The sequence below is a fragment of the Tiliqua scincoides genome, chromosome 2 (genome assembly GCF_035046505.1).
Source record: "Tiliqua scincoides isolate rTilSci1 chromosome 2, rTilSci1.hap2, whole genome shotgun sequence".
Lineage (NCBI taxonomy): Eukaryota > Metazoa > Chordata > Lepidosauria > Squamata > Scincidae > Tiliqua > Tiliqua scincoides.
The window spans coordinates 156,215,263-156,230,985 of NC_089822.1; positions in this window are offsets into that span (position 1 = coordinate 156,215,263).

Consider the following 15,723-nt stretch of genomic DNA (forward strand, 5'->3'; position numbering starts at 1 on the left):
GCCTTCTTCACTGCCACCGCACATTGGCTCGACACTTTCATCGACCTGTCCACCACCACCCCAAGATCTCTCTCCTGATCTGTCACAGACAGCTCAGAACCCATCAGCCTATATCTAAAGTTTTGATTTTTTGCCCCAATGTGCATGACTTTACACTTACTGACATTGAAGCGCATCTGCCATTTTGCTGCCCATTCTGCCAGTCTGGAGAGATCCTTCTGGAGCTCCTCACAATCACTTCTGGTCTTTACCACTCGGAAAAGTTTGGTGTTGTCTGCAAACTTAGCCACTTCACTGCTCAACCCTGTCTCCAGGTCATTTATGAAGAGGTTGAAAAGCACCGGTCCCAGGACAGATCCTTGGGGCACACCGCTTTTCACCTCTCTCCATTGTGAAAATTGCCCATTGACACCCACTCTCTGCTTCCTGGCCTCCAACCAGTTCTCAATCCATGAGAGGACCTGTCCTCTAATTCCCTGACTGTGGAGTTTTTTCAGTAGCCTTTGGTGAGGGACCGTGTCAAACGCCTTCTGAAAGTCCAGATATATAATGTCCACGGGTTCTCCCGCATCCACATGCCTGTTGACCTTTTCAAAGAATTCTATAAGGTTTGTGAGGCAAGACTTACCCTTACAGAAGCCATGCTGACTCTCCCTCAGCAAGGCCTGTTCGTCTATGTGTTTTGAGATCCTATCTTTGATGAGGCATTCCACCATCTTACCCGGTATGGATGTTAGGCTGACCGGCCTATAGTTTCCGGGGTCCCCCCTCTTTCCCTTTTTAAAAATAGGCGTGACATTTGCTATCCTCCAATCTTCTGGCACTGTGGCCGTTTTGAGGGACAAGTTGCATACCTTAGTCAAGAGATCTGCAACTTCATTCTTCAATTCCTTAATAACCCTTGGGTGTATGCCATCAGGGCCCGGTGACTTATTGATCTTTAATTTATCAATGAGGTCTGAAACATCTTCTCTTTTAACCTCTATCTGACTTAACTCCTCGGTTAGGAGGGGCCGTTCGGGCAGCGGTATCTGCCCGAGGTCTTCTGCCGTGAAGACAGATGCAAAGAACTCATTTAATTTCTCTGCCATCTCTAAGTCTCCTTTTATCTCCCCTTTCCCTCCCTCACCATCCAGAGGGCCAACCGCTTCTCTGGCGGGTTTCCTGCTTCTAACATATTTGAAGAAGCTTTTATTATTCCCCTTAATGTTGCTGGCCATGCGTTCCTCATAGTCTCGCTTGGCCTCCCCTAGCACCTTCTTACATTTCTTTTGCCACAGTTTATGTTCCTTTTTATTCTCTTCATTAGGGCAAGACTTCCATTTACGGAAGGAAGCTTCCTTGCCCTTCACAGCCTCTCTAACTTGGCTGGTTAGCCATGCGGGCACTCTCCTGGATTTAGTGGAACCCTTCTTTCTTTGCGGTATACACCTCTGCTGGGCCTCTATTACTGTTGTTTTAAGCAGCCTCCATGCACTCTGGAGAGACTGGACTCTTTTTACCCTCCCTTTCAACCTCCTTCTAACCAGCCTCCTCATTTCAGGGAAGTCCGCCCGTCGGAAGTCAAGGGTTTTTGTTAGAGATTTGCCTGGTATTCTTCCCCCAACGTGCACGTCAAAACGGATCGCAGCATGATCACTGTTCCCCAATGGCTCAGTAACGTTTACATCTCTAACCAGGTCCTGCGTACCGCACAAAATTAAATCCAGAGTCACCTGTCCTCTGGTGGGCTCCGTGACTAGCTGATCTAAGCCACAGTCATTTAGCACGTCAAGAAATCTGGTTTCCTTATCGTGACCAGAACACAAATTGACCCAGTCAATATGAGGATAATTGAAGTCCCCCATGATTACAACCCTGTCCCTCCTTGTCACCTCCCTGATCTGTTTCCTCATTTCAAGGTCCCCATCAGATTTCAGGTCTGGAGGACGATAGCACGCCCCCAGTATTACATCGCTGCACAAGCCTGGTAATTTAACCCACAGAGATTCTACGGTGGAGTCGGACCCACCTTCTATCTCTACTTTGCTGGATTCTATCCCTTCCTTAACATAAAGGGCCACCCCACCTCCAACACGCCCCTGCCTGTCCCTCCTGTAGAGTTTATAGCCCGGGATTGCGGTATCCCACTGATTCTCCGCATTCCACCAGGTTTCCATTATGCCCACTATGTCAATATTTTCCCTTGTCACCAGACATTCCAGTTCTCCCACCTTTGCTCGTAGACTTCGGGCATTCGCATAAAAGCATTTATACACGGAATGCCCCAGGGTGGGCTGCTTATTCGCTCCTTTGTCCCCGCATCCTCTCATTGTGCCAAACCGTCTATCACATCCCATCACCCTACCTTTCCCAATTTCTTCTCCTACCCTGCCTTTGTCTTGTTGTTCTCTAACCTCCCCATCCTCATCCCATAGGGATGAGGAGTCCCGAACCGGATGCCCCTCGGCTCCTGTCGGCCTTCCCCCAGGGATCAGTTTAAAAGCTGCTCTGCCACCTTTTTAATGTTATGCGCCAGCAGTCTGGTTCCATTCTGGTTCAAATGGAGCCCATCCCTCTTGTACAGGCCCCGCTTGTCCCAAAACGTTCCCCAGTGCCTAACGAATCTAAACCCCTCCTCCCTACACCACCGTCTCATCCACGCATTGAGACCCCTGATCTCCGCCTGCCTAGCTGGCCCTGCGCGTGGAACAGGTAGCACTTCAGAGAACGCTACCTTTGAGGTCCTGGCTTTCAGCTTCTTGCCTAAAAGCCTAAATTTGGCCTCCAGGACCTCCCAGCTACACTTGCCCACATCGTTGGTGCCGACATGCACCACAGCCGCTACCTCTCCCCCAGCACTGTCTACCAGCCTGTCTAGACGAGAAGTGATGTCCGCAACCCTCGCACCAGGCAGGCAAGTCACCATGCGGTCCTCACATCCGTCGCAAACCCCCCTCTCTATGTTTCTAATAATCGAATCCCCCACTACAAGAAGCCCCCGACCCCCCTCCCGCCGAGGAGTATCCCGAGTGCGCTCGGATACGGGCCCATCCCCTGGAGAAGGGATCCCCCCTAGGGGATTGTTTCCCTCCTCTCCAGGATGACGTCCTCCAGTCCCGAGACTTCTCACCCGGGCAGCCGAGGAGCTGCACGCCTGAGGTTGGGACGAAGCCTGATCATCCCCAGAAGTCTCCCCACGGTCCTCCTCTGGCTGCCTGCGCTTCTCCAGGTCGGCCACCAAGGCTTCAAGGGAGCGGACGCGTTCCCTGAGAGCCTGGAGCTCCTTGCATCGAGGACACACCCATGACTTATGCCCCAGAGGCATATAATCATACATGTGCACTCGATGCAGAACACTGGATAGCCCCCACCCTGCTGCTGGCTGTCTGACTGCATAGCTTTTTTTTTGTTGTTGTTGTTTTATTTAGGGGTCCTTTTAAAAACCGTACACTGGATAGCAGCCCTCTTCTCAAGGGAAGAGGAAGGGCAGTGTATGGGGCCCTGGCCTCCTCGCCCTGCTGCTGAACTCGCCCAGATGCTAAACTCTTGTGCCTTACCTGGCACTTAGTTCCCGAGGCGCTGGGTTCCCAGAGGCCACACGCGTCTGCAGAGAGCCTCACGTGATGGCCTGCCTAGCTTTATACTCCTGGCTGGCTCCTCCCCCCTCCTTCCTTCCTGATTGAAAGGGGGCTGGCCTTCCCAGGTGAGTTTACAAAAGCTCAGGAAGGCAAATGGCTGCTGATGGGCGTGACCTACTCTGCAGGCTCCTGAATGGACTGCTTGGATTAGCCTAATGGGGCTCTTAATGGGTTGGGAATTGGCCCTTCCTAGGTCCTTTCCCTCCTAGTTCTGTTCTCTTAGGCTGGACTGTTTTTGTAACCTCAAGCTAGTTTTTATTTGGGTTTGTTTAATTATTTATTGCTCTCTAGATCCTGTGTCCCAATTTACTGACCTGTTTAGGTTATGTTCTAACTTAGATTAGGTTTAACCTGGGTTAAGTATAGGTTTAATTTAAACAAGTAGAAAAAACCTGCTTTCCACTTTATCCTCCTCCCTTCCTTCGATTAAGTGCTACCTTAGGTGCAGCTAACTTTCAACTTTGATTTAAATGCCTGACCCTTGGGCTCTTACTCACGAGTAGGACTCTGCTCTTACTCACGAGTAGGACTCTGCTCCTGCTCAGAGTAGCCCTATGTACCTCCCTTAGGTGCTAACTTTCAATTTTGATTTAAGGTTGCTTTAAAGGTAAGGTTAAGGTTAGAAGACAGGGAGTTAGAAAGACAAAGCGTTAGAATGAGTACACTTACCTCCTCCTCCTGCTCCTCCTCCTCTCCTTCTCCAAAACTCAGAGGTCTCCTTGCCTTCTCCTCGCCCAGATGCTAAACTCTTGTGCCTTACCTGGCACTTAGTTCCCGAGGCACTTGGTTCCCAGAGGCCACACGCGTCTGCAGACTAGTGTGCATTGGACTAGTACATTGGACTAGTGCAGGCTCCAGCAAGTCTCCAGTGGGCCAGAGGCTCATTTGAGACTGGGGGCTCCCTGCGGGCTGGATCAGGGGTCCTTGAGGGCCACAAATAGCCCCCAAGCAGGGGTTTGGGTACCCCTGTCCTAGACCATGGGTTGCGGATTCAAATCCAATCAGGAAAGAAAGTGCTTGCTTTAAATAAAACATTAATACCAGCAACTACTGTACTTTAATGTCATTTAGAACAATATTACCTCCTCAAGTAGAAGGTTTATTTTTCATGCTACCTTGTTTAACAAGAAGCACCACAGAAATCTGTTTGTCACAGTAAAGGTTAAATCTTGATGATGATGATGATGTAAATTGGGCACAAGAAGTAGCATCAAGAATTGTGCTAAACACTTTTGTAATCTTTAAAAAGGAACTGGTTACCTTATGCTTTTATATTATGCTTTATGCATTCAATTCATAAAGTGTATTTGCAAAATACTCATGTCAGGCTCCTCTTCATCTCTCCCAGAGATAGCCAAATTCTGCTCACCCATACTTTTAATATGCCCACAAACAAATGGCAACAACTGTTTTTTTCCCCTAGATTCATTTTCCATCATAATTTCATTTCCTGCATTTGGTTCAAAATAACAATAAGTACTACATTATTGTAATGTGGGAGTGACTGCTTCTTCTAGTTAGTTGGCAACCTTCGGTCTCGGAAGACTCTGGTATCGTGCTCTGAATGGTGGTTCTGGAACAGCATCTAGTGTGGCTGAAAAGGCCGATTCGGGAGTGACAATCCCTTCCACACTGGGAGCAAGTGTAGTCTGTCCCTGGTCTGTCTCCCTGGCTATGGGCCTTCCTTCTTTGCCTCTTTGCCTCAGTCTGTTGGCCAAGTGTCTCTTCAAACTGGAAGAGGCCATGCTGCACAGCCTGCCTCCAAGTGGGTAAAGCAGCTCGCATTGGTAAAGCAACTACCACATTTTCCAAACTCACAAAGAGAGTCCGGTCCAACAAGAAGCTGATGGAACATACCATGATCCAGGTCTACAGAGCTTGCGTCCTGAGTATACTTCTGTACTGCAGCGAGTCATGGACTCTTCGCTCACAACAGGAGAGGAAACTGAAAGCTTTCCACATGCACTGCTTCTGACACATCCTCGGCATCACCTTCTACTTCTACAGCCCTAGGAAATGCTTCACCCAATGTCATCGGACGGTGCCTTCAGCAGGGTTGTGCTTAACCGTGGGAAGTCAGAGAATGATTGTACAAGCTGAATACTGCCAATCACTTCAAAGACAAGTTGGCACCCCAACATTCATTTTCCTAATCTCTCTCTTACATGAGAAGGAAGCATGGACAGTTTCCAATATATGGTTAAATGGTACTTCACCATTCAGAAGGAATTTCTACCAACAGGGTTGAGTCCGGGTTTCAGGGGGTGTTTTACTAAGTGCCCTCCAGAGGACTGGAGAACAAGCCCCATGAAGAAAGGTTGAGGGAACTTGGTACATTTAGCCTGAAGAAGGCTGAGAGAAGGCTGTGATAGCACTCTTCAAATACCTGAAGGTCTGTCATATGGAAGATGGAAAAAAAAATGTTCTCAACTATCTCTGAGAATAGAACTGGATGCAATGGGTACAAACTACAAGAGAGGAGATTCTGGTTGGACATCAGGAAGAAATTCCTGATTGCCGGGGTGGTTCAGCAGTCGAACAGATTGCTGAGGGAGGTGGTGGATTCTCTCTCACTGGAGATCTTCAAGCTTGGCAGGCACCTGCTGGAGATGCTCCAGGAGGATTTCCTGCTACAGGCAGGGGGTGGACTAGATGATCTTGTAGTAACCTTCCAATTATGTGATTCTGTCATTCTATGTACTTAGCTTGCTGCTTAGCAGCAGACCTGCAAAAAGTGGTGGGTCACTGGAAAAAAAGGAAGAGGTTTCTATATACTTGAGGAATTCCCTAGGTATGCAGAAATAATAACATTTGTAAATTAAAAATGAAACCAAAATGCTCCTGAGAGCTTTCAGGATCTTATGGAATGTATGGAATATAGAGGACAACAGAGCCAAGAAAATACTATTGTGACCCCCTCTCCCATCTCATTACCTAGACCAGCCATTTTCAACCACTGTGCCGTGGCACACTGGTGTGCTGTGACTGGTCCCCAGGTGTGCCAGGGAAATTTGGGAGAGGGTCATTTATTAGTAGGGCCATTGGGGGATGTGACAGCACAGTGTGCCTTGTCAATTGTCAAAAAACTGACGGTGTGCCTTGACCATTTTAGAGCCTTGCCAGTGTGCCATGAGATGAAAAAGGTTGAAAATCATTGGCCTAGACAGAAGGCGCTTCTGCTACAACCATTTGTTACAAAGGGGATACATGGCTGCCACCCATCACAGCTCTACTGAAACCCTGAATTTTCAATGTTTTATGTGAGCAGCTCTCACTTTTGCTCCCTAGGATAGGAAGGAAGAAAGAGCCTAAGTGTTGGATTTTAAAGAAACCAACATTGGACAGACTATGTAACATTAATGCTGTGAGGGGGGAAAAATGGGGCGGGGAACCTGAACTCCTTGGCAGGAAGATGGATTATAAATGCAATAAATCAAACATTTACAAAAAGTGCATCTAATGGACTACTGATTATTGCCTGAAGTGCAAGATCAGGACCTCAGGGAGACCTAAGTAATACACTAATGTACACCTGCTTTATAATTAACCACAAGATCAAGAGAAAGTAAAAGTTTTAGGGCAGGGCAGAAATGGAGGGACGCCTGATGATGCAGAGCCAATAAATGAGGAGCAAATGAAATTATCAGCCAGAGAGAAGAAATGTATCATCCCACAAACTTCCATTTACTGTGAAAACACTGCCTTTCCTCACCTCCATCAACCGAGCAGACAAGCCATTTCTTGGTTCTACTTGGAAAGACCTCGGAATTTCAGAGGGAGCAGAAAAATGTGGAGAGCTGTGATGATGAGTTTGTTCATCTCTTGGATGTCGGGTAAGATAAGCTAAAGCCATTTCTCTGTCTTGCATTTGCTCCACAGTTCTGATCGCAGAGGAAGCTGTTATGGGACATGCACAAGCCATTTCTCCCTCCAGTGGTGTTCAGAGTGATTGTGAACAGCGAAGCAAGCCAAGAAGCGCACTGCATAACACGCTGCCTAGGAGAGCTGTGAGTCTTACCAAACAGGCACACTCATCTTCTCCTTTTGTCCCTGCCAGGGGCTACTCCAAAACAGATTTGCAAGTACCACGATGTGGTGGAGCACCTGAACCTATCTGCTAATCAGAACCTCCTGTTATACACCATACCCAAGAGAAATTGGGAAGAGCCTTTGGAAGTGAATCTTGGTTTCACCCTTGTTTCCATTCTCTCCGTGGTAAGAATAACTCTGAAGTTTGTTCTCCAGGGTAGGACAAATAAGAATCTTCAGGAGGGGGTAAAGGTAGGGCAGGGTCTATTGGGGATGGGTAAGCACACCCTTCCACATACATACTGTGAGAGGGAAAAGACTGAAAGTTCGCTTTCCAGCTGTGGCAGCCTGGCACTGTTGTCAGCAGGGTCTCAGCTGGCCAAGGGAAGGGAAGTCATTGTCTGGAAAGCTCATCAAACTTACTTTCCTCTCCAGGGTGCCAGCTTTGACCCTCTCCCACTCTCATCCTCTTCATTCTGTAGGCAGGAGGAAGGGATGTATTCATCATTTCCCTTTTGCTTCTTTACAGAACGAAAAGTTGCAAGTGGTCACTTTCTATTTCTGGCTGGATGTGGTAAGGAACCCACTCGAAATCACAAACACATCTGTCCTCCCTGGAGAACTTGGGTCAGACTTTTAAAAGTAACAGTGGACTTCTTTTTCACATTCTCCCCTCCACTAGATTTGGACAAATGAATTTGTTTCCTGGAATCCCTCCGATTTCTGCAACATTTCAAGCGTCAGTCTTCCAGTCAAACTCTTTTGGGTGCCTGACCTCTACATAGATGAACGGTGAAGTTGTTTTTATCTCATATTCAAGATGTTTTGAAACTGCACTTTGAGGGCGATTTCAGATGATTGCTTTGCCTGCTCTAGCTGTCTGCACCGGATCCAGGTTACCATTCCCTTGTCCAGGCATCCTTGATCCTAGCCATGAGCTGAGCACAAATATATGTAGCACCAGGGGCTCTGAGGAATTTTATCAAGGGGTATAAAGTTTCTTTTGGGCCTTTCCCAAAGGGGGAGGAGGGAAAACAGAGCAGGAGGAAGGTGGTGACAGGAGTAGGCAGAACAGGGGCATGGAAGGGACAAAACAGGGCAGGAGGAGGGTGCTGATAGCTGTAAAAGTCTTTGGGGCCCAGTTTCCTGATGCAGAGTCCAGGTCTACTCACCCACATGGCACTGACAGCTAGATACTGTAATACAGAAAACCAAACATATTTCTCTCTAAAATCTTTTAAATATAGAAAATCATTGCAGGAAATTAGCATCATTGTATTTACACTAGAATGGAAAGTGTCCTTGTGTATCAAAACACACTTCTGCAGCAGCTGTAGCCCCACGGCTGTGTCCTTAAGCTCCTATACACTCCTTCATGGCAAGGAGATCCACAAGCCAAAGAGTTCCTGTAGCAGGCCAGTTTCCTTCCAGAGCTGACACAGTGTTAAGGAGTGTTACGTATGCATTCCTCAACTCGGTGCATAGGGCAACTGCTGTGCACCCACGGTAGTGCTCCCCAGCATCCTACATAGGTAACAAGTCCAGGTGAGTTAGAAAAATGTAAGATCCCAGGAAACTTCTGGGTCCCCTCCTTTAGCTCCTGGGCCCTCTTTTTGACCCTGGGATTAGTTACAAATCAACCCCTATACCCCCCTCTCATGGGCCTTGTGTAGCACTACCAGTTCTATAGTAAAATTCTGTAAATTTTGCCACAAGGGTTGTCCGATTTAATTACAGGCTCTGATCTAAATCTTAGCACATCTTTCTGTTTGTCAGCCTGTCTTATGCAAAACATGCATTATCACCAACAGTAGATACTTTGCTTGAATAGCTTAGATTCACAATATCATTTGAAGAGGTTGTTTTTCAAACAGCTAGAGTATGGAAGGATATTCTGAGAGTCTGTTATATAAATCAGAACTGAACAATTTGATTTAATCCAAGCATCAACATTAAAATGGTATTTGTATGGTTGGTTGGTGAGTGTCATTTATGTTCATGGCACTATATGTATCTGTCTCAAAGGGCTCACAATTTAAAATCAACAAAAGGGAGACAACTGAAGAAGTGGCAGCAGGAATAAACTGGGAAAGAATATGTGATCTGTTTTCACTTACATGTACTTAAGCTTAGTTACAACAGAGTAAGGAGACATACAATATATTTGCATTTTTTCTTTTCCGTCTCAGACGTCTTCACAAGAAAATCAGCGTTCTCTGCTAAATATATTGTAGACCCACTGACATGCACACAACGTGTGTCAGAGGAACAAGTAAAGAGTGCCACCACTTTTGCTCCATTAAAGAAAGTTGACCTGAGTAGGTTTCAGGAATAATGGTTTAGTACAGGGCTCTCCAAACTATAGCCTATGGACTGGATCTGCAGAGAAAGCGTCCTCCCCTCCATAAGCAGCGCTTACCATTCTGCCATGCTGCCGTTGGACAAAGCAAAGTTCTAGGCAGTTGCATCTGCCCAGAAATCTTGTTGCAAAGCCTGCGGAGGTGATGGGTAACAGCTGCAATTGCCCAGAGTGTTACTTTGTCCAGATTGGGTCAAAAGATATACAGCAGCGCAGTAGAATGGTAAGCACTGCTTGGGATGGGGAGGGCTTTTTCGGAGTGCAGTGGTCTCCAGTTTGGAGACAATTGGTCTAGTAATCAAGCCAAACATAGCTCTCCTGCTATCTATAGCAACTCACCAGGAGCTCAGTCAACTCCTGTTTGTTTATATTGAGAAGCGGGGCAAGAGCCAGGAGAGATGTGAAACACCTGGTAGGCTGGTGAGCTGCCTTTGGCTTGGTGGACCACAGTGTTTTCCCGTCTGGGATGGAGCGCTGAGCTGGAGCCTAGGTCGAAATTTTTGCTTATTCAAGGAGGTTTGGGGTGGTGTTTGCACAAATCACTTTCTAGTCGTCAGTTCTTTGTGTGAGAAAGGAGGAGAAGCTGAGACTGACAAATCATTTTTCCCCCAGCACCAACATTCTAATGATATCTATATATTTTGTTTCCCAAAATCCACAAGACTTCTAATGGAAAATTAATTTGGGGGAAATTGCATTTTAGCATGAGAACTCATCTCCTTATTACTGTTCAGTAGACTCAGATCATACTGGTGACTAGCCAAATACTGTGAAAATGATAGGCAAGTAGGAATTACCGTAATTACCTGAGCCTTGCTATTAGGAGTTCTTACAGCTTAAATATATTATTATTACTACTATTATTTTTTATTATTTATTTTCCATATTTCTAACCTGCCTTTCTCACCTTAAGGGGACCCACAGCGGCTATTAGTAAAAACATTTATATTATACCTCTTTTCAACAAAAATTTGTTCACCGTGTTTACGCAGCTAAATGGCCCAACCCTATCTGGCATGCAAGGGAGTTGAAGGGCTCAATGCTAACTAATGCTCCAGCACTAATGCAGCCACAAAGCAGCCTCAAGATAAGGGAACAAATATTCTCTTACCGTGAGCAGGCCTCTGTGAATGTCCCCCCACTGCAGGGTGCAGTTTACTGTATTGGCAAGGCTGCATCAATGCTGGAAAGCTGGATAGAATTAGGCAGTGGAACACAATGTTGTAAAATGGTTTCTGGCGGTGTGTGCAGTGTGTCACCAGCGGTCATTTTAGCAGTGACCTAAAACAGGAGGGAGGGAAGACCACCACCAGACCCAGATGGGTAAGCCTGACAGCAGCGGGAGCAGGGGTGGGTGGAATAGAGAGGGCAGATGGCAGAATGGGGAGGAGATGGGGTGGGGAGAGAGTGGTTTGAGGCCAAGAAAGGGGCAGTTTCGGCGGCAGTGGCACTGACAATATCCTATTCCACTTCCTGGCCTCAGTCTGCCTTCCCAGGTGCACTTGGACTTACACAAAGCAGCTGGTGCAGATTTGAGTAAACCCTTGCAGGTGGTGGAGGCTTACCCCCAGGTAAAGGAACAAATGTTCTCTATCCCAGAGGAGACCTTCAGGGCTTGAAACTACCCTGCAGGATGCAGCACACGCCCTGTTGGCCTGGCTTCATAGGCGCAAGGGGAGTTAGGTAGGATCACCCTGCCCATTAATAAATGGTTCCCTGTCCCCAAAGGGCTCACAATCTAAAACAAAATGATGCAAAAGAGACATTAGCGACAGACACTGGAAAATGTGCAATGCTGGGTGTGGTGGGGCACTTTTCCACCACCACCCCCTATATAAGAGGACCCCAATTTAAAAAGTGCCTCTTTGCTCAGTTAGGCTTCATGGACTGCGTCCCCTATCTCTATACATGTTTATTCCTTGGACATTTGTTAACAAGCCAGTTCTATGGGCCATTTACAACAACAGATCTATTGATCCACTGTCATAAATGGCCCTGTGATGGCACAAACGTTGCACCACCATTGTGCATGGAAATGGCCAGTGGCTCTGCATACATGCCATACTTACCTGGACACTCTGCCAGCCCAGGTAAGGTGGCAGAGGGGGCAGTTTGGGGAAGGTCCAGGGGAGGCTTGGGGCAGAGAGGGAGATGGCAGCAACAGAGAGCAGCCTGGATGGGTTGGATCCTCTCCCTGATTTTCCAACCCAAACTGCCCCTTCCTCTCCTTTGATTTATGCTGGCAAAATAGCTGGTGTGGGTACAAAGAGACCTATAGGCAATCGGGTGGCCTAGTAAGTTTTTTACTTACCTCTCACTGGCCTTCCAATTCCACCACCACCACCAGAGCAGGAATCATGCACTCTGGAAGCATAGCTGCATGGCATTAGATGGTGGGGGATAGAATTTGGCTCTAAGAGATGTTCCGCAAGGAATCCATGTGTTTAATATGTGCAGAATGCAAACACTTCTTAATTACAATCTTATATCTATAGGGCAGATGAAGACAAGTTCACCCGCAGCCCCTTTTTGACCTTATTTTCCAATGGTTCCATGGTAGTATTTCAACTGTATCGACTAACTGCATCTTGTAATCTGGACGTCCATATATTTCCCTTTGATGAGCAAAAATGCAACTTAACCGTGATGCCTTCTTCACAGTCAGGTAACCCATCTGAGCACAATAGCATTTCTCTGGATTGTCATGACCTTCCACTTTTTCCATTCATGTACTTTTGAGTGCACTTCCCCAGTCTGAAACCCATGTTCACAGTCTCATGTTCATATCCAAATCTCAATGTTCACCCCTTTTCTACTTGTATCTGCAGTCCCCATCATACACAATGTGCTTCATTCCTAATGGATTCCCTTTTATTCATCCTCCTGCACACCTTTCTAAACTGTCCACACTATCACTCTTTCCTAAACCTTTTCTGCCCTTTCTATGTTTGTCTTGGGCTCCTCCAAAATAAAATTTTTTTTCATTTTTTAATGAATACAAAATGTGTCCATAGACTGCATTAATGTACGCTGAACCATGACTGTACAAGTCATAAGTTTTTTTAAATCCAAACTGTGCTTCACGGAGACTGATGGCCAAACCTATCCCCCAGTTATGCCACCAGAACATGAACGCTCCAGTGACCTAGTGTGCTTTCTGGCTGTTGCAAATGCGACATGCTAGAGAGCATGGCCTGGCTACCGCTATAAACAGCTGGGTCTGTGCAGCAATGGACTGGAGAAGTCAGCAGCTGCAGGTAAGACTGCATGGGGGCAGTAGGATAGTGGGGAGGGAATGGAACTGAGTGGCGAGTGGGTGGAACAGGGAGGCGATGGGATGGGGTGGATCAGGCCTGGGAAGGGGGCAGGTTCAGCAGCAGCAGTGTCCATTGAATCCTAGTTCCGTTCCCAGGCCTGATCCTCCTTCATGGATCCACTGAGACTTGCACCTGTATAGCTGGTTCAGGTCTGAGCAGACCCACTGGGCCAGCAGGGGCCATCCCCAGGGCAAGGGAAGAAATGTTCCCTCACCTTGTCGAGGTGTCTGGAGGCCAAAACTCCCCCACAGGATACAGCAGACGCTGCTGTTGGCGCTACTGCATTGTCACATGGGGAATTAGGATTGGCCTGTGAGTGCTCACTCTCCATTGTTGTCATGGAACCAGCCTTGGGATTGGATGCTACCATCTTGGATCTGTGAAGCAAGCTGAACTGCATTGCCCAGCTCATGTCCCAGATCCCAGATGGCAGGGCCACCATCTTGATTTTATACTGGATTCAAAAATTCTATAGGGTATTTATTTTCAAAGTTCACCCTTTAAGGAAATGTTCCTTTCTTACTCCTTTTCTCTTCCTCCACCTGCTCAGATGTTGTTCCTCTCCCTTCAAAACTATTTAAGTGAAGAGTTGCTTCTCAACACAGTTTTGTCTTCAGTATACTTTATATATAGAACATAACCATAATTTTCTGGTCTGTCCTGAAGTTGCGGTTTTCTGCATCATTTGTCTTCTGTTGATTCTAGCCAAAGAAATAATAACGAAGAGCATTAAAACAGCCAAGAAGATAACTCAAGACAGTCGCAATGTTTACTTAACCAATGGAGAATGGAGGTTTCAGAATATCAAGATCATAGAGCACCTAGAGATGTATGATATCTTGAACATGAGTGCAGTCACATACCAGGTGTTGTACTTGCTGACTAATACATTTCTCAAGCAGGAAGTAGGAGAATGACAAATGTTTGGTTTAATATTTGCAGTTTACTTTTCACATTTGTTAAGGCCAATTTTGCAGCCATGTCACATTGAGGGTTTTATTTTGTGAAGTAGGGGAAATAAGGGATGTTACTGTCTTAGCTCATTAAAAAATGTGTGCTTTGCCCCATATGTCAATTAGGAACATGAATAAGTAACTGTTTAAGGGCGCAATCCTAACAGTGCAGAGGTAAAGGATCAAACATTCCCTTACTTTGAGGAGGCCTTTGTGAGTGACACCCAACTGCAGGATGCAGCACATGTCCCATTGGCACCACTATGCCAGCACTGACATAAGGGGTTAGGATTGCGCCCTAAGTGGCAGCAATGCAGACAAAAATAGCATCCTGAGGCTACAATTCTATACATACAAAGCAGGGCTGGCCTTAGGACCTGCAAGGCCTAATGCAAAACATTTATGTGGGCGCCCCAGCCCCTCTGCAGGCCCCCCCTCCCACACTCACCAAAACAAGTGGCAGCAGTGAGCCCAGGACAAACACAGCTTCTAGACATAGGTGGCTGTGACATGGTGATATCTCCGCCAACTGATGGGGGGTGGTGATTTCGAGCCAATTGGATGCAGGGGCAGGTAGGAGGGCCATCCAGTAGCAATGCTCCACTGCCTCACTCTCTTCATGATGCCTCAGTATGGAAGATTCCATGCTGGAGCATTAGCTACAAAGAGATGCTGGCTGCAGCTGCAGGCACTCTGCTCCTTCAGGCACAGGGCCCAATTTGGCCAAATGGGTCAAATCACCCTAAGGCCAGCCCTGGCTGTGCGGCCAGGCAGGACGTGTGTTTCGCAAGCTCTGCAAGTGCTCCCTTGGTTCAGGCAGCATCTCTTCCGCCAGATTGGTGCGGCACTGCCCGGAAGTGATCTCTCAGACTCAGGCAAGTGCTACAATTTGCTGGTCTAGTGCAGAGCCTCCTTAGGAGCAAGGCCCAATTTGGTCAAATTTGTCAAATTGGCCTTAAGCCAGCCCTGGTACAAAAAATCAAAACCATTAAACTCATTGGGATTTACTTCCAAATAAATATGCTTTGGGTCAGTCAGGCTGTTGTCATAATCTAACAGGACACTTCCCCAAAACTATAAAGTGTAATCCTGAACATACTTGCTAGAAAAGTGAGCCTGCAAACAAGTAAGGCTGATTCCCTCAAACAGGTAAGGCAGAACCCCTCAGCTTTACCACCATCAAAAGTTGCGAGAAAATGGTCTTCTCCCTTGCAGCTAGAATTGCATTTCACAAGAGCCCAGCAAGGCTCTTGTGTGCTTTATGTGCTTTGCGTGCTACATGACATGTTGAAATGTCACAGGTAGATCTTTTCCTATTGTGAAGGGGAAAGTTTTGCTTGTTTAATTTTTCCCTGTCAGGCTGTAAAAGGCACTGGAGTGGTGCTAGAAACAGAGAAAACCCTCTATACCAGGGGTGCCCAAACCCCGGCCCGGGGGCCACTTGC